This window comes from Pleurodeles waltl, chromosome 12 (assembly GCF_031143425.1).
Source record: "Pleurodeles waltl isolate 20211129_DDA chromosome 12, aPleWal1.hap1.20221129, whole genome shotgun sequence".
Taxonomy (NCBI): Eukaryota; Metazoa; Chordata; class Amphibia; order Caudata; family Salamandridae; genus Pleurodeles; species Pleurodeles waltl.
Genome location: NC_090451.1, coordinates 164,253,287 through 164,271,965, shown reverse-complemented (window position 1 = coordinate 164,271,965; position 18,679 = coordinate 164,253,287). Strand labels below are relative to the sequence as shown.

The following is an 18,679-nucleotide window of genomic DNA, read 5'->3' as shown; positions in this document are numbered from 1 at the left end:
AAAACATATTCTTTCTTCTAGTTTAGTTTCATCTGTGGACTTGATGCACTATGACATCTTTCCATGTCTAGTACTGATGCTAAATATTTGAAGCCATCAATTTAAGGTTATAAATGCAGTGAGACACCCACTCTCCATCTATGGAATGGCTTCTTGCCACATAATAAGGGTAGTCTGCAGCATGCACTATGTTGTAGATACTTGCAGACCCACACTAGCTGCCATTGCTTACACATCTCACTTAGGTTTTGCCCAAACTTGCCCTCCATGCATGATGCAAGACCAACAGCAAAAGTTTACTGTGAATTATCCTTCTCATGGGTGTGGAACACTGCTATGAGTGAAATGCATGGTTCTATATGGTGACTAAATAGATATTTTGTACAACTATACTGAACTTATCCAAGTTATTTTGGCATATTGTAATTTGTGAAGTCTTTGTAATGATGGGATATTGTAAATTTCAATATACCAGACCAGATGTAGGTATGGAGAGGCACTTGAAATAGCACTACAATGTCAGTCATCTTTTGTAATAAGTGATGTACACAGTTGCTCTAGTATCAGGTACAATTTTTTCCCTAGCTCACGTGACACCAGAAACCGCAAAAACCTTTGCCATGAGATGGGCACAGGATGCCAGTGTTCAGGAAATTGCCATTGAGGTCAGGAAAGTGGGCTGCACATTTTACAAGGCCAAGTCTGCATGCATTTTGGCCCCATCAACATCTGCAGAGGAGCAGACATCTCTTGCCGCTGGAGGATCTGTAAGTGCAACTCTGCAGTGAGGCACAACTCCCCCCGACCCTCTGTAGTACAGCAGCTGCAAAACACTGGACAAAGTAGAAATGGAGAAAAGGTTTGACGAGAAGCAAAAGCAACAGGGAGACATTTTCAAGAGGTACCAGGAGGCACTTGAGAGAATAGCTGCACAAATATGAACTCTCCCTCCGGACTTCGCCTTCTCTGTTTTCAATACTTTTTTTATTGTTATATATATTAATGATAGCTTTATTTCTGGTTAGTTTAGTGTAGGTTTAGGAATAGTTTAGGAAAAGTTTAGATAAGTAAGTAGTTTTTATATTAGTAGCTTTTTTATGGTAGGCTTTTAAGTATGTTTGTTTAGTCTTCTATATGTAGTTAGTCCATATTTAGGATGTAGTTGATGTTTGTATTGCACTGAGCTATGTGTATTAATGGGGGATTGATGTTTCAATAGTGGTTAAGATAGGTTAAGTGTAAGCTAAGGTGGTATAGCCTTTTGTTTTGGATAGTTAGTGTAGGTTAGTTAGGGATATGTAACTGTAGGAAAGTGCCCCTTATTGACATGGTCACCCCCACTTTTTGTCTGGTAACTGATGCAATTTTAACTGCAAGTGCAAGAGGTTCCTGTTAACCAGTTCCCTGGTGGCAGAGCTCTTTCCCTAAAACTACACAATTGTTACCCAGTTGGCCATATCTTCGGCACCCCTGTAAGTCTCTAGTTAACGGCATCTCTGGTACCACGGGCATGGGAGCCAAAGAGGGTTCCCAAGGGCTGCAGCATGTATTGTGTCACCCTCAGGGAGCCCTCATCCAGCACATGCAGACTGCCATCACGGACTGCATGACTTGATGCAGCTTAAAGTGAAAACATGACATGGCACTCAGCCTGTTTGCCATGTCTCCTAACACTGCATGCAATATGTGTATGTCATCCCTACAGCAGGCATCACGGCCCTAAGGCAGGGTGCATTATATTACATGCGAGGACATATCTACAGGAGGGGGTATACCCCTGCTATGTCTTTGTCGATTCTCAGACCTAGAGAAAGAACAGGGAAGCCATTTTAAATACATGTGTAGGACACTGGTCAGTATGAGTTCCACAGCTACATGATGGATTCACTGAAAATAGGGATGCTTGGTATCACACATCTCATATTAATAAATCCTCACTGATGGAAGTGATGGACTTATCAATACATGCACCCAGAGGACACCTTGGATGTGCCCCAGAAAAATCTACCACAACCCGTGTGCTGGCTGATTAGTTCGAACTAGCCCGTCACAACTAGACATGTTTCTGATCCCCTGGGGTGAGAGACTTGGCTCTCTGCTGGACAGAAACAAAGCCTGCTTTGGCAGGGCTGTTAGCACAATTCTCCCAAAAGGATGACCTTCGAATCTGCATTCCAAGAAGCCTACCCCCTTGATATGTAGATCTGGCTTTCCTCAAAGGAGAGGATGCTGACCACCCTGTCCCAGCGCCCATTGGGCACCTGAACAGGTGGGAAATTATTTGTTAGGGAGGTGTGCCCTCCTCTCAGGTCAGACCCACCCCTTATGGTACGCTGCCTGATGTGGACTCAAGTTTTGAAAGTCTGCAATTTTGGTGATGGCAGAACTAGGACCTTTGGGACAGGGTTTATTCCCACTTTCCATAGGAAGTGGTCATATAGGGGGTGTAGTGACCCCAGGGGTAAGTAGCCCATTGGCTACTACCCTACACTCCCCAAAAATCCCTAAATTCAGTATTTAAGGGAGCCATTGGCACCAGGAAACCAGATCCTGCAGACGAAGGGCGTTCCAGAGACGCAGAAGGCAAGAACTGAAGACTAGTGATGGACTCAGCACCAACCTTGCCAGCCTGCCTGCTGACTTTGATAATTGTGAGAAAGACACCTCATCCTCCAGCTGCTGAAATTTCCAAAAGCTGAAGGGAGACTGCCAGCCTTCACCCCAGCACAAGGAACTCCAGAAAGCATTGGAGCTGCTGCCCTGCACCTTAGCAGGCACCCAGAAACACTGAAGAGGACTCTGGACTGTCAAAACCCAATGCCAGAGAGCACCACTGCACCTGTGGCCCCTATCCTGAGGGGAAGTGGGTCAATGGTACCAGCGTGGTCCTCATCGTCTCCAGATACAAAGTCCTTTGTGGGTTTCCCCACTGTGACCTTCATGCCTGCAGCCTGTTTGTGCAGCCTCCACTCAATGGTGACCACCTCTGGTGATGGCAACTGGACGGTCCTCGGCACCTCTGCGCCCTGGCACTCCAGACTGAGGGGAAGAGGACCTCTGGTATCTCTGCCTCCTCCAGGCTCATGAGACTTAAGCCCACTCGTTGGTTCATCCGAACTGGTCCCCAGCCCATACCTACAGCCTGTTTCTGTGGGCCCCCCTCCACTTCAACTGCAACTGGCGACGGGCACCCGATGGTCCAAGACGGTCCAAGACGGTCCAAGAACCCTCTGCATCCAGATGCCTGGACCGAGAAGAAGACGAGCCACGGGCATCGCAAGACCTGAGCCCGCTTGGTCGCTCACTCTGGCTGGACTCCCAGTCCTAACCTGTCACCTCTTTTCAACTAGGCCAATCCCAATTGACTAACATTGGGCACCCAATGCCATACTACACCTGCCACCTGGTCTGCCCTGTTGGTGTGGCTTTGACCCTTACACAATACTTACCTCAAGTCAAAAGAGATTGGTCCTGTAAGTCACTGTACCATACCTGTTTGCTGTGTTTATTTTTCCACATTAGAATAACGTTGCAGACTTCAAGAATTGCACTGGGTGGTCCTTTCTAAAATGTAAAGATTTTTCTTGCAAAACATACTACCTGATCGTATTTCTTCTAGTGCAAAACATATAAAGATACTCATTATTTTTGTAAATTGGCATGGATCTTCTAATTGAGTTGTGTGTCTCATTTATTGACTGTGTGTTTATTTGCAGAACTCTAACACCCCTCTCTGGGCTGCTCGACCATACCTCCCCCTAAAAGAGCACCTTGGGATTGCTAGACGAAGCCCTGTCCACTAGTTAGGGAACCCCCGGACTCTTTGCACAGTATATCTAACTTTGGTATAACATATAAAGAGCCAGCTTCCTACAGTACCATTTTAGCTAATAGGTTTTACATTGAAGTACATTATTCACTGTTCTCTAGCACGATATTATTTATTTGTCATGGGTTAGTGCTATTAGTTAGGTGAGTAAATAATGTCCAATTTATCCTAAGTGCATTGTAGGAATATGTTACATTGCCTGAGTCCTCTGGAAAACTCTAGGTCTTCCTCACGTTTGAGTTACGTGTGGGACCATTTCCATACTTTAGAAACTGTAAGGGGGCCTCAGTATTTTATTTTACACTCAGCACAACACATGTAGTCTCCTGACTGTAGCACCCTGTTTGATAGGAAGAGGCAGGTAAGTGTTGGATTTGATATTTTACAACAGATTGCTTATACCTGCTTGTGTGGAGACACAAATTGCTGCATAGCACTACCACAGACATACTTACAATCTTGTGCAATGGGTTCTGCATTATTGACTGCTTTGTAATTGTGAAGGAATTCATACCTACCTGGACAGCATCCATCCTAATTAGAATATTCTTCATACTACGTGGCATATCATGCAGCTCACTTAGAAAAAGCTGACAGCAATACTTTTGACCATATAGCTCCCCCTGGTCTACCACTAATGCAAAAGTGTATGTGCAAATAATGTAATGTGTGGATGCACTCATGCGAGGCCTCTCTGGGGCAGAGTTACATAAGTCAGCTATTTTGGCCTGTATTTAATTACTTAACATATGTCAATATACACATGTGTCAATGTACACAAGGTGCAGTTGCATGTCTTGGTTACCGTCATTCATGATATTAGATTTTCCTTGTGCAGCACAAGTACATTGAAAATACCTGCAAAATATGGGCATCAGAATCTGGCTAGGATTGGTACAAGCATGCAGAATTATGCACTGTTGATTATCTTTTCCGCAAGCAGTGATTTTTTTCACATTTGCTAATGTTGTTGCCATTTTTCCTTCACAACATTTATGTGGATCATTGCAACAGTGTTTTAGCCTCATAGGCCTCATACATCTCATGTATAGGTGGTATGTGTTTGTGTATTTTGCAAGAACCTTCTCACTGTGAGTTTATCAACCAACTGTATCTTGTTGTCACACTCTGGCATTATTTTAATAAACAACACATTGCTCATCATACCCTTGCAATGGATGTCATTGGTGTAGGTGCAAATACAAATTTAGCATCCATGTCCAGCTTGTGTTGGTTTAGCTGAAGATCCAACAACGTCAACTTCCATTCTCAGTGCCAGAGGAAAGGGTTCAATACTGTCCAGGAGCTGTTGGAAGGTGGCTTCATCAATGGGGGTCAGGGGGGGGGGGTCGAGATGGTTTCCTCAACGGGTTAGGCATTATGGCCAGGCTGACCTCTAGAAGATGTTGTTGACCCACTGGAAACAAATAGAAATTTGTCACTAACAATTTATGATTAATATGACATACAGTTTTTTGTTACATTCGGACAGTATTTGTGTTTAGTTTCAAGTACACAGGGATAAATGGAACAAATGTCTCTTGCAAGCAGCATTCAGACCCAGGGACTCAACATATTTGCTTACACCGATATTTACTTACACTGATGACACCCAGTTCATACATTAACTCTCAGGAGACACCAAAAGTTGGTACATCATACCATTGACGATCACAACAGAGTCTATGTGAGGTTAGTTGCTCTACCTGACACGATAGAAGTGAGATATCCTGCACCATAAACTCACCAGGGTTGCCCAGAGAGCTAGGCCCAAACTGATCACCCTCCAAACACCCCAGAAACCTGTCCATCATTCTGGACACCAAACTCACCATGAGATTTCACCTCCAGCTGCTTTCACATATTTTTCATGCTCAGATGTTTCTTCAACATCTCTGCACATCTGCTACACAAAAAGGAAACTATCCAGCACACCAATGCCAAACTATTATTCAACCTAATTTGAAGCACATACATCATACCTCACCTCAGGAAAATACAATGCCTGACCATTCAGACACACTGCCAGTTGAAGATGATCATCCATTCCTACAAGGCACTTCACTACCAGGGACCCATCTAGATCACCCACCATCTACTCTTCCACCAACCAATCATGAACGTCCACGCTGCATCACTTGCACTGACCCCCACCACCTACATCCATATGAGCAAGATAAGGAATAGGGTGTTCTCTCACATGGCAGGCTACACCTAGAACAACCTCAACCAGCGCATCAAGACAGCTGTATCAAATAATGATTTGTGATAGATGCGGTACATCTGTCTCTTCAAGTGATCGTACAAAGCTGACACCTACTCAGTACTTTGATACCCTCTGGGGTGACAGGTTGACCCTCTACAAGGCCACAGTAACAGTTTTTCCATTACAGTTCACTTTTACCTGCCTAGCCCAAACACAAACACACTTGGATCATGGTGTGAAGAGGCCTGCATTGTCACTATCATATCTGCCAAGTTTGCAAGGCCCATGTATGATGTGCTGCTCCCGACCGATTTTGTGACTTTGTTTTCCTGGGATTTATATTTGCGTTCTATGATGTAATTCATTACATTTCAAGTCCCAGTATTCAAAGGAAAAACTTGGAGTGAGGGAGCACATCACGCATGGATCTGTAAAACTTTGCAAGCTAGAAAAGTTGTTAGTGCTCAAGGAAAGAACAGCTATGTCATGAATGATTTAATATGTGGGACATTCCTGCCCTTTCCGTCCTCACAGTCCCTTGTTTTTACTCACCCTTTAGTTCTTGCTGGTCCCATACTTAAGCAGCGTCCAGACATTCCCCTGCAGCTACCAACTCTGTTGGGATCAGGGATGCCACCTGCTTCTCCAATTAGTCCAACTCAAACTGGAAATCAGGTCCTTCCTGGTCCTTACGGTTCCTGGACAGTTTTTCTTATGTCCTACATGTGTAGTCATGCTACCTCTTCTTTCACTCCAGGATTGTCCTCTTTGTTTGTGTAACACAGTTTATTTTGCCCACTATAGTTTTCCATATTGCATCTTCCTTGATAATGTCAATTTTTGAGGTGACAAATAAGAGGTGTTAATTTATGGTCACTTCATTGATTAGTATCTGGTTATCCTCACTGAAGTTGGTATTCCTCTTCTTTTTCCACAGGGCTGTTGACAAGTGTTGGAAATGGCCTTTCTGCAGGGTCACCACCAAATGTTTTGCCTTCCCCCTTCTGTTTTTCTGACCTCATTTTTGCTGGCTTTTGGACTCTGCACACTTTACCACTGCTAATCAGTGCTAAAATGCAGATGCTCTCTCCTTAAAACATGGTTACATTGGCTCATACCCAATTGGCTTATTTCATTTACTTGTAAGACCCTAGTCAAGTGCACTACAGGTGCCTAGGACCTGTAAATGTAATGCTACTAGTGGGCTGCAGCACTGGTTGTGCCACCCACGTAAGTAGCCCCCTAACAATGTCTCAGACCTACCTCTGCAGCGCCTGTGTGTGCAGTTTCACTGCCAATTCGAATTGGCATTTAAAAATGCTTGCCAAGCCTAAAACTCCCCTTTTTCTACATACAAGTCACCCCTAAGTTAGGCCCTAGGTAACCCTTTGGGCAGGGTGCTGTGTAGACAAAAGGCAGGACATGAATCTGTGTAGTTTACATGTCCTGGTGGTGTAAAACTCCTACATTTGTTTTTTTGCACTGCTGTGAGGCCTGCTCCTTTCATAGGCTTACAGTAGGGCTACCCTCATATACTGTTTGAGTGGTAGCTGCTGATCTGAAAGGAGTAGGAAGGTCATATTTAGTATGACCAGAATGGTAATACAAAATCCTGCTGACTGGTGAAGTTGGATTTAATATTAATATTTTAGAAATGCCACTTTTAGAAAGTAAGCATTTCTTTACACATAAATCCTTCCGTGCCTTACAATCCACGTCTGGCCATGTTCAGTTGACAGCTCCCTTGTGCATTCACCCAGACAAACCCCAAAAACACAGGATGCTCAGCCTCACTTGCATGCATCTACATTTTGAATGGGTCTTCCAGGGCTGGGAGGGTGGAGGGCCTGAGACTTAAATGTCAAACAGTAGCCTGCCATCACACAAAGGACTGCCACACCCCCTTCTGGGACCCTGGCAGACAGGATTGAACTGAAAGGGGACCTTGTGCACTTCTAAGCCACTCTTTTAAGTCTCCCCACTTCAAAGGCACATTTGGGTATTTAAACAGTGCCTCTGCCCCTACCAACTCAGACACTTCTAGACAAGAAACCTGCTGGTGAAGAATCCCTGAACCAGAACCTGCAATCTGTTAAGAAGAATTGCCTGGCGGCCCAAAGGACTCACCTGGACTGCTTATCTGAGAGGGACTGCTGTTATGCTGTTGCCCTGCTGCCCTGCTGCTCTCTGGCTGTGCTGAGAAGTGCTCTTGAAGGGCTTGGATAGAGCTTGCCTCCTGTTCCCTGAAGTCTCAGGACCAAAAAGACTTCATCTCTGCCAGAAGAACTCCATTTGGGGCATTAATCGACGCATAGCCGGCAGAAAACGATGCACAGCCTGCATCTCAGTGAAAGATTTACTGCACACCCAACTGGAATGACGCAGTCCGACTTTGCAAGGAGAAGATCGAAGCAGTGCCAGATAGCGACCGGAAATTCGACGCACGGCCCACTGGATTGATGCACAGCTGAGCCAGAACAACGCAGCCGGACTTTCTGAGAGGAATCCATGCAGCGCCTGCCGTGCAGGAAAATTGTCCACGCAACACCAACCGGGTCGACTCAGACCCTGTGACATCGTCCTGCCAGCGCTGGATTTCAATGCATCATCCCCAGGGCGTCCAAAAACCCTGCAACCCAAAGAGGATCCAAGTCCGAGCTCTGGAAATCGAAACCAAGCCTTCCCTGCGTGAAAAATAAATGATGCATCGCCGTGTGCGGCCCGAGGAATTGACGCACATCTCCCTGTTTTTCATGCATCTCTTTCTCTGCGGTTCCTTTTGGAGATTTTGAATGCAAACCAGGTACTTTTTGTTTGCAAGAGACATTTGTTACTTTTAAGAGACTAAAGACACTTTATATCATTTTTACAGTGATATCTCAACATATACTTATTGCATCTTAATGATTTCAACCTGCATCTTACCAGATAAATATTATATATTTTGCTAAACACTGTGTGGTGTATTTTTGTGGTGTTCTACTGTGTTATTACATCATTTATTGCACAAATACTTTACACATTGCTTTCTAAGTTAAGCCTGACTGCCCAGTGCCAAGCTACCAGAGCGTGGGCAAAGGATCATTTGGATTGTGTGTGACTTATCCTGACTAGAGTGAGGTTCCTTGATTGGACAGGGGGTAACTTGACAGCCAACCAAAGACCCAATTTCTAACAACAAGTATTCTGGGTTAGGGTTGCTAGCTTCCTGCCTCCCTGGGGCTCTTGCCATGCTTCTTTCTATTGAAAAGTATTGTTGTGTAGATTGTATCACTTTTTCAAGCACCCCTCGTCGATTAGCACTACTACATAACGCAATGCTGATTTGTGGCACGTTTAAAAGCTTAACTACACTCATATCAACTTTGGATCACATAGGTAGTACTTATGTTGTGACACTGTGTGTCATTCGTGACAGCGTTATGCCTGAATTTGTTATGCATATTTGGTGCTTGCACCATGGTACGCATAAATACCGGCACACATTGTGCAAGTAAATGCCACAACAGAGCACAAGAACTTGTGATGCACCAATGTGTTGTGCAGAGTTACGTCAGTATTGATAAATTTGACCATAACTGTCAAAGTCGAGGGAGTACTGGTAGTATTTTAAGTGAAGAAAAGAACATCTCAAAATATTCAGACAGAGTCTCAGGAGGAAAAAGAGAAGGGGCCCCAAACTTCTCAAACCAAGGTTCTTTATATACAATTTAGGCAGAATAATTAGCAAAAATGCATATTCAACATGGTATGATCATAGTTAAATCACACTGGCAAATCAGAAAATCTTCAAATCAAACAAAATCATCTTAACACTAACACGTTTCTTAAGGTTAGAGACTTTTTCCACTTGCTTTCCCAGCAACTGCACTCCAGAGATATACGACATCATATATTAAACATTTCTCAAACAATACCTCATAGAATTGTGTTATTTTGCACACTTGCATCAGAACATTCAGCAGAAATCCTTCACGATGACACATTAGATAAAATGTGGAAAGTTTCAATCAGATTACATGCTTTCCAAAACAACTGCCAATGTATGTCATAGACGTTTGTGCTCTGTATAAACTGTGGGGAGAAAAAACTCACAGCAGACCACTGAATAGAAGGGGCAAATAAGCAAGATTAGCAGAACACCAGAGCTGCATCCAGTTTAAAATTATGATGTCTCATATTATTTATTATAATTCTAAGCAAAATAATCAAATTGTTTTATGTGCAACATCATTAATTCATTGGGTATGAACATTTGTATCTTTAAAATTTGTAAATCATTAACTGGTACAAATGTGTTGTCACAACAAAACTTCTACAGAGGAAGGAGAAATAAAGATATTTCTCCTCTTTATGCCTCAATGGGAAAAGCACAGATTTTTGAAGCATTCCCAGGTTTACGAACTGTAGTAAACCTGGGAATGTTCCACAATATACGGGTGGATGCATGGAAACACCCATGCTCCATTTATGGAACACCACCTAGATACAGTGTAATGACATGGAGCTCAAGGGACTGCATTGCAGTACATTTTCTTTACAAAGCCGTGCAAGGCAGCACCAGGGGCATGGCCAAGCCCATCATCATGGCAGATGGAAGTTAGTTTTGCTCATCCAAAAGCCTGCACAAGCTGAAGTAATCCTTGTGGATGGCTGCTCCATCGACTCTCCCCACCACATGACCAGGCTCCGGAGATGATGAAGGATAGTACGGCCAGGGGAGTGACATTGATAGGCAATAATAGCTCCATTTCACCCATGGCCCTGAGCCTCCTTGGGCTGCATGGCAGCCGTGTAGTCTACATGATCGGGGCACAGTGAGTTGGAGCCCAAGCCCCTCTGGGTGACAGGCCGCATGTGAAAGACAGCGGAGCTACAAGCCTCACAGTTGACCACCATGGAGGGGTGGCACAGTGATGGGAATGGAGATCCCCCGACCTAGGGACCAAGGTGGAGGCGACCTCTTCTGATGTAGTCATACAAGGGTACACTGTTCCAAAAGGGGGGGAAACAAAAGAGATTCCAGGGGACCTAATCCAACAGGAGAAAGAACCCTCATGCTTCCCAATGGATGACTAGCTTCATTATCGGGAAAGCTCCTCGACAGGCCGGCGCTGCAATGCCTGTCGGGCTCACCGAAGGGGGCTCTTGACCGTATTGCTCTTATGTTAGCTAGTGGAATCAAATCATATAGATGAAATACCTTATTCTAGGTACCTGAGCAATGTGGAGAGAAGGGAAAAATAAAATTGGTTATCCATCTGAAACACACATCATCGATTTAATCAGTATCAATAAGATGGAGACCAAGACTAAAACCAGGGTGAGAGTCAAACTTAAGTAATTATGCTCACTTACTCTCAACAAAACAAGCACGAGAAGACTAAACCTGTTATGGCACCTCTTATCGTGGGTCTACATGTTTTGCATCTAGGGGCCCTGCGGATCCATTGACGCTTCATCAGGACCATAAAAAAAGATAACAACTTCTCCAAAACATAAGTTAGAAAGTACCCTAATGCGGGAATTGAAAAACAGAAAGCTGTCACTTACTTCAAGTACAACTGGCTATGTCAAAAAAAGGTCGCCCTTAAAAAGAAAAACACAAATAGAGATAGTGCCCAAAATAAACTGATCAACGTGCATTCATGAAATTCAGTGATTGATGCCAAATCACATATTAGTTAATTGAGCTTACCATCCCCAGATTCAAGAGTGAGCTCCTTGGGAATCATATGTCAGGAACTGGAACTGACGCTGTATATATATATATAATGTTCATGAAAAATAATTTTTGGTCATGAAACAATTAATCATTGAAATACATTTATTACATTGAGAAACAGCCAGTGATTATTGCTTAACTCATAGAGATCAATAGGTACATTCATAAAAGTCAGGAGTGCGTAAACAAGAAAAGTCCTGCAATGCACAGTATGTCTGATCTTAAATACACCAAATATATGTGTCATGAAACATTAATATCAAAGTCGGATTGCAAAAACCACTTGTGTGTGTTAGAATTCATGGGAGAATGTAAATGATACCAAATAGAATCAACCTCAGCCTGTGTAAAGAGGAGGATATCAGGGAGGCATGTCATAATCATCAAAAGAGTAAAACAGCCATTCTTTTAGAACCATCGGCATGAGCACGAGTTACTATATGGATCTACCTTAAAAATGCAGGGTTAATGCCCATCATACTAGCGATACAGTTGGGTGAATGGCATACCAAATAACTCTAGCAAATAAATAATAAAGACCGAGGTCGGCATGTGTAAACCTTGACCACCGGCAAAAAAAGGAAGAATAAAACGACACCAAGAGACTTACGATTTTATCAGCGTGTCCATGGGCTGTGAACCTACCCTCCTGACAGCGTTCCGTATAGTAACTGACGGGCGCTTGTCAGGGAGGTAATAAGCACAGCGAGGACCCGGAAGTGTGTGCGCATTCCGGCTCACACGCGCGTCCCAGGGCATAAACATAAAAGACGGACTACGCGTTAGCTGCTGAAAAAAGGAAAAACAAAAAACGGGCCAATTTCCCAATATGTAATGATCAAAAAGAGCTGATAATCAGAGCTCTTAATCATACAGCTCATAACAAACAGTGTATTATAGAAAAAAGTCTCATACAGATCTCATATTGGAAAAATAATATGAAACTGATACAGTTACTGGACCACCCTTTCTTCTTGACTGATACACTTTAGGATGCTTTAAGTCATAGTATATGTCCGAATACTATTACTTGGTATCAACCCCCCATGTTGGGAGGAGTTTATTTTAACATTATTCCTGTTGGGGCGTGGTCTGGCCGCGATCCATGATGGCCGCCTAGGAGCCGAGATCCGTGAATCGGTGGACCATGCGGCGGGGACGGCGGCGCTGGAGGTGCACCAAAGGACCCCTGAAGATAGCAGGGGCCTGTGTGGAGGTCGGTGACGACGGATGGCCGGCACTTGCGACGTGGGGGCGCGCCCTCCCTGGAGATGGAGAGCGGAGCGTGAGAGGCAAGACCGAGGCCCACAGCAGGCTCTCAAGCTGCGGCCTCAGGTACGGATACTTGAGCTTCGGTGGCCGACCGCGGCCCCCGGAGCCGGCAAGCGGCCGGGACACCGCCCACTCTTCCCTCCTTCCCGGCCGGCCGACGCCGGAGTAGGAGAACAAACAGCGCCGCGGCCCAACACATACGGAGGCCCGACGTTGGAGAGCCACCTCCCGGTGCCTCCTCCGTTCCCCCCCGGGGGGCGACGGAGAGCAGGGAGCCCCTCTCCCCTTCGACTCGACTTCCTCCCCCCTGCTGAACTGGTGACGGGAGGCCCTGCCAACGGAGCCCCAGGGACGGCTACCCCCACATCCCAACCCCACCCACTACAAAGGAAGCCCTTCCTGGGAGCGGCAGAAGCCCCACAGAGGACAGAGGCGCAAGAGCTGAGCCGGTAAGGAGGAGGGGTGCGGAGGGGTGAGAGAGGGGGACAAGGGGAGGAAGAGAGAGAAAAAGAACAGTGGGGAGAGGAGGGCTGCAGGCAGCGGACCGGAAGACAAAAAAAAAAGAAGAACACACCATTCAATAAAAAGAGAGACACACAAAAGAAGGGAGAAAGAGAAGGAAAAAAGAAGAAAAGAAAACGAAAAAAGGAAAAAGGAAAGAAAACAAACAACATAAAACCAAAAGGAACACTACTACACTAACAGCAACAGCGAAAAGTCGCTGCTAATCCCAGCAGAGCCAGAACCAATGAGGCATGGAGAGTAAAGAGGGCCAAGTTTAGCAGGGGACCCTGACACCAAAGCAACTTCTCTTTCCACGGACCCACAGATCCCCAAACTAACACGGGGGCTAGAGAGCAGCAAGTAGCCACATCCCCACACGGTCCTGGCACAGCCCAGTGGGACACTGCCCATCGCAGAGTCAACCTCAGAGCCCACCTCGCCCCCCGCCACCCACTCTCCTCTACTCTTTACTGCCCACACGTTTATGCTGGCTGCCCTCACTGTGACACGGACGGGTACCTTCCAGACCCCCATCAGCACGGGGAAACCCGCAATGCCTAGAGGCAACACGGCGGGTAAAGCATCGGGCAAGTCAGCCCACCAATTACTCTTCTCCGAAGCCCTGTGCCAACAGAAGCACTCCTCCACTGCGGACTCTTCATCCCCCCGCATGCCATCATGTTTGAAGACACTCAAGGAGTGTCAATGGATCGCATACTGCAGGAGATATCTGCAGTAGGTCACAAACTGGAAGGTATGGACAATGCCATGACGGCCCTAACAGCTGAGACGCGATCTATGTGGCTTCCAGTCACAAATCTCCGGACTGGATCATCGAGTAACTGCAGTGGAAAGTTAAGTGGCCTTACAGACTGATAGAGATCAGGAACTCTTCCATCTCCACAGTAAGCTAACCGACCTTGAGGACAGAAGCCGCATTGCTCGGATTCCCGGAAGGCATTGAGGGTACAGACATTCTCTCTTACTTGCGAGACACGTTCCCCAAACTAGCTGACACAACTTTCGAACCTCCTCTGGAATTCAAAGAGCGCACAGACTTGGTCTCAAGAGACAAAACGGAAAAGACCTCCCTCGCCCAATCATAGCCTGTTTTCTAGGACACGGACAGGCTCGCCAACTATTACAGATAGCCCGAACGCAAGGCCCACTCCGGTTGGACCCCCTCAAAATCCACCTCTCGACAGACTTCTCCAAAGAAACAGCAGATCGAAGGAAAGCCTTTCTCTCTCTCCGTCCTCGTCTACATCATCTGGATGTTAAATGTGGCCTCTTCGAGCCAGCCAGGATGTGGATCACCAAGAACGGAGAGTCACACACCTTTTACGACCCAGAGGACCTGAAAACATTCCTTGAGGGTCTACATGACCCGACACAACCCATGGAATCAGCAACTTAATCTCTCCAAAATGCACAGAACCAAACCAGGGGAATGGGCCAACCGGAAACCGCTCTGGACACCAATGGAAGATCTACCACAGACCCTCAAGCCAGGGGCAGAGACTTGGAGAGATTAACGAAAAGCTATGATGACAGGAGCCAAGTCCTACAGGCGGTGGTGATGCACACACAGCTGTCAGACAGAGATAAGTCCCGATCCCCTCTAAAACCCTAGGTGCCCGTGATGTGAAACCAAGACGGATATGATTTCTCTACAGACCATTGATATCATGAACCACAGACTGTCATTGAGACGCCAAAGGCGCTGCAGGAACTTCACAGCGAAGGAGATTTGCTAAAGAGAACTGATGAGTATCCTTTTTTCCTGTATACCCTCAAGACTCTGTAACGTTGGGATCCACCCCCTCGTAGACTCTGATCACCTCAGACTGTTTGAGTTGTGGAATAGTTTCTGATGGCTCCCGACCGCTCCTGTTTTTCCCACTTCCCCCCCCTTTTTCCCCCTCCCGCTTGTTTGGCAACACTAATCACATCCCATACCGCTGCACCCACCTGGAATCGCGACTTAATATACTCCCCGGGAAACGTGGGAATTGACGCAATACTTTTGTACATAATGGGATTGTCCTAGCCGGGGTGGGGCTCGATGGTCCTGAACTAAGTATGAGCTCTGGGTCCCGGCCTGCTAATAGACGCCAAAGTGGTCCAGAGATGGGAGCTGGTGCAAAGCAGAGTAGACTACAGGTGCTAAGATCTAGGGCATACACATGCCGCAACCCTTCAGAACAATCAAGGGGGCGAGATCCTTGCCATAGCAGCACCTGTCCCTACCCCTCCCCGTATCCCCCTCCTTCCCCTTCCCGGGATACAGCTAAAACGATACAGCTAAAATGCGGCTTCAGTTCTATCCTCTCCCTCCTTCCTCTGAAGAACAAAAACAAACAAAAAAACAAGAGAAAACAAAACAGAAAGGGGAAAAATAAATAATAAAAAAAAAAAACGAAACAAAGAACAGAAAAAATAAATCCTATACAGACACATGGCGTGTATCTTTTCTGTTCCCCGCTCCCCTCGCCATCCCCCCTTGCCCCCAGACCCACACCACCATAAGAGCAATGTGCGTCCTCAGTGTGACCCCACCCCCACTTTACCCCCCCCACACTTGCCGTCCCCCCTGCTCTCGAGCCACAAATATACACCCCCCCTGGACACGATTGGAGACGTTTATGTGAGGGACTGGGGCGCCTCGTAGTCGCCGCCCCCCCCGGCGCGTGGCCCGCTGGCCGGGCGTCGATGCTCACTCGACCTAGGTTTTAGACTCGCTGGTTAAAGTTCGAGTACATCGGGACCCGAGTCCCGTTCTTTCTTCTTTATCTTCTACTCTACTCTCTCTCCTCCTCACTGACTCACTACCTCCTTTTTCTTCTCCTTTCAATTCTCCTCTGTGTTTTATATACCTGCTGCTTCCCCTCCTCTCTTCCCAGCATCCTCCCCAGTTTATAGAGCCTATCCCATCCCCCCCGAGCCAATACCCCCAGGTGGGCTGACACAGGAAACAAAGATGCCCACCTTGATGGGAGCACCAATAGTACCTCTTCGGGTCATCTCATGGAATCTAAATGGTCTCACCCACTTCATCAAACGGAAAAAAATCCTATCCTACCTGAACTCTAAACAGACGGACATCACCCTGTTACAAGAGATACATCTAGGCAGTCTCAAATCTGATAAATTGCGGCGTGACTGGGTGGGTACCATCCTGTTTAGTTACAACTTGGCCTAATCCGATACGGAGAATGTCCCAAGGAAATGCGGGGTGGCAATCTTCTTACGTAAAACCCTCCCTTTCACGGTCGTCAGATCGTGAACTGATCCTGAGGGCCGATACGTATTTGCCAAACTGAAAATCGGTGATTCAACACTGTGCGTGGGATCCGTCTATGCACCAACAGGTCCTAAACATCTCTTTTTCCTACAGCTCAACAGACTTTTGACCGAGATAGGGGCATCCCGTTACATTATAGGAGGAGATTGGAACCTAGCTAGGGATGCAGCACTGGACAGGACGGGGCCCCTAGACACGAGCCATAATGCAGATAGAGCCATACAGACCGACGTACTCGCGGACAATGGCTTAGTTGATCACTGGAGGCTGACCCATCCGACAGACAGAGAATTTACTTTTCTCTTGCCAGTTCATGGTACCCAATCGCTGATCGACTATTTCCTCCTATCCCACAACCTCATGGCCCATACCCTTGAGGACGACATACTTGAGGGAGGCCTTTCAAGCCACTCCCCAGTCACGGTAGCCATCCGCCTCGGCATGGTATCTCCAGGCCGAAAACCCTGGAGATTAGCGATCCATCGCTATCGATCCCCCCCAAGGTAAGTTGCAGCTGCAAGATCACGCGACCACTTTAGTCCAAGATAACCTAGGCACTGTTGATTCAAGCCGAATCATGTGGGCCGCCGCCAAGGCCTCGATACGGGGACAACTCATGCAGGACGCGGCGATAGCAAACAAAGACAGAAAAGAGCAGCAGCCGGCACTGGAACTCGACATACGCCGACTAACAAAACAATACACAACGCACCCCTCCCTCCTAGGCCGTCAAAATCAAGAGCGCGCCCAAATGGCCCTCAATGAGCTGTACACAACTCAGGCCGAATTCACGCTACAGAGACTCCAAGGGAGACATTATGAACAGGGCGAGAAAGCAGGACGACTGCTAGCAGCCCAACTCCGTCAAAGAACAGCCGCTTTCCCATCCCAGCTATCCGCTCCCCCCCGGGACATTCGGACTCACCCACAGGCAATTGCAAACAAATTTGCCCGGTTCTATAGACACCTCTACACGCTGGAAACAACGACTAACCCGGCGCAGATTGCCACCTTCTTAGAGAAGCTTGACCTCCCGTCCCTAACAGATGAGGGCCGTAGCCTATTAGAAGGGGAAATAAGCAGGCAGGAGATAGATAAAGTCATCTCTGACCTCCCTTATCACAAATCACCCGGGGAGGACGGATACCCAGCAGAATTTTACAAATGGGTAGGGACAGAGGCGATCGATATCCTATGCGAAGCCCTCAATGAAGCCTGTGAAACGCAAAACGCCTTAAATACCTAGGAGTGCTTGTCATCCCAGGCCTGACACATATGGTGGCAGATAACATTGACCCTCTCATCACGCGGACGAAACTGAACTTTGCAAAATGGACACAGTTGGGCCTCTCCATGTGGGGCCGAGTACAAGCGGTAAGAATGGTGATGGTGCCCCGCTTCACCTACATCCTGGGTCTTCTCCCCTTACAAGTGTCCCTTTCCACACTGCGAAGCATTGATGCACTAATCAGATCTTTCATATGGGGCACAATGCAACCGCGGCTATCACCAGCTAAACTTTTGACCTGACGTACACACGGAGGCATGGGACTCCCATTGGTGGAGCACTTCTCCCATGTCCCAACTGTCTAATACACTATTGAATATACCTGACCCCCCCTTGTGGATAGCAGTGGAAAGACGACTCCTAGATGCAAATGAAGGACTCGGAGGACCTTACGGGGAAGACTTCCCATCCACCAATACTGTGAATCCTATCTTGAAGGCGACCAGGGCAGCCTGGCGAAGAGCCCACCGACTGTTTGGGGTCCACCCCCTCATAAACGCCCAAGCGCCCCTATGGCACAACAGCGGCCTCCGCATAGGTGGCGAAGTAAT

General features: G+C 46.7%; 1 long non-coding RNA gene across 2 annotated transcripts in view; it reads right to left on the bottom strand.

Moving 5' to 3' along the window:
- LOC138268222 (uncharacterized) overlaps positions 1-12,487 on the bottom strand; it is a 33,735-nt gene extending 21,248 nt beyond the window's left edge. Inside the window, exons 1-3 of one of the 2 annotated variants that reach the window (XR_011199959.1) lie at positions 12,371-12,487; positions 11,734-11,792; positions 4,997-5,246 (exon numbers count right to left, since the gene is read on the bottom strand). This is a non-coding gene — a long non-coding RNA (uncharacterized lncRNA). Of the gene's footprint in view, positions 1-4,944; positions 5,247-11,733; positions 11,793-12,370 lie in introns of those variants that run through there. The other variant, XR_011199958.1, reaches the window with a different exon arrangement.
- Positions 12,488-18,679: the final 6,192 nt, after the last annotated feature.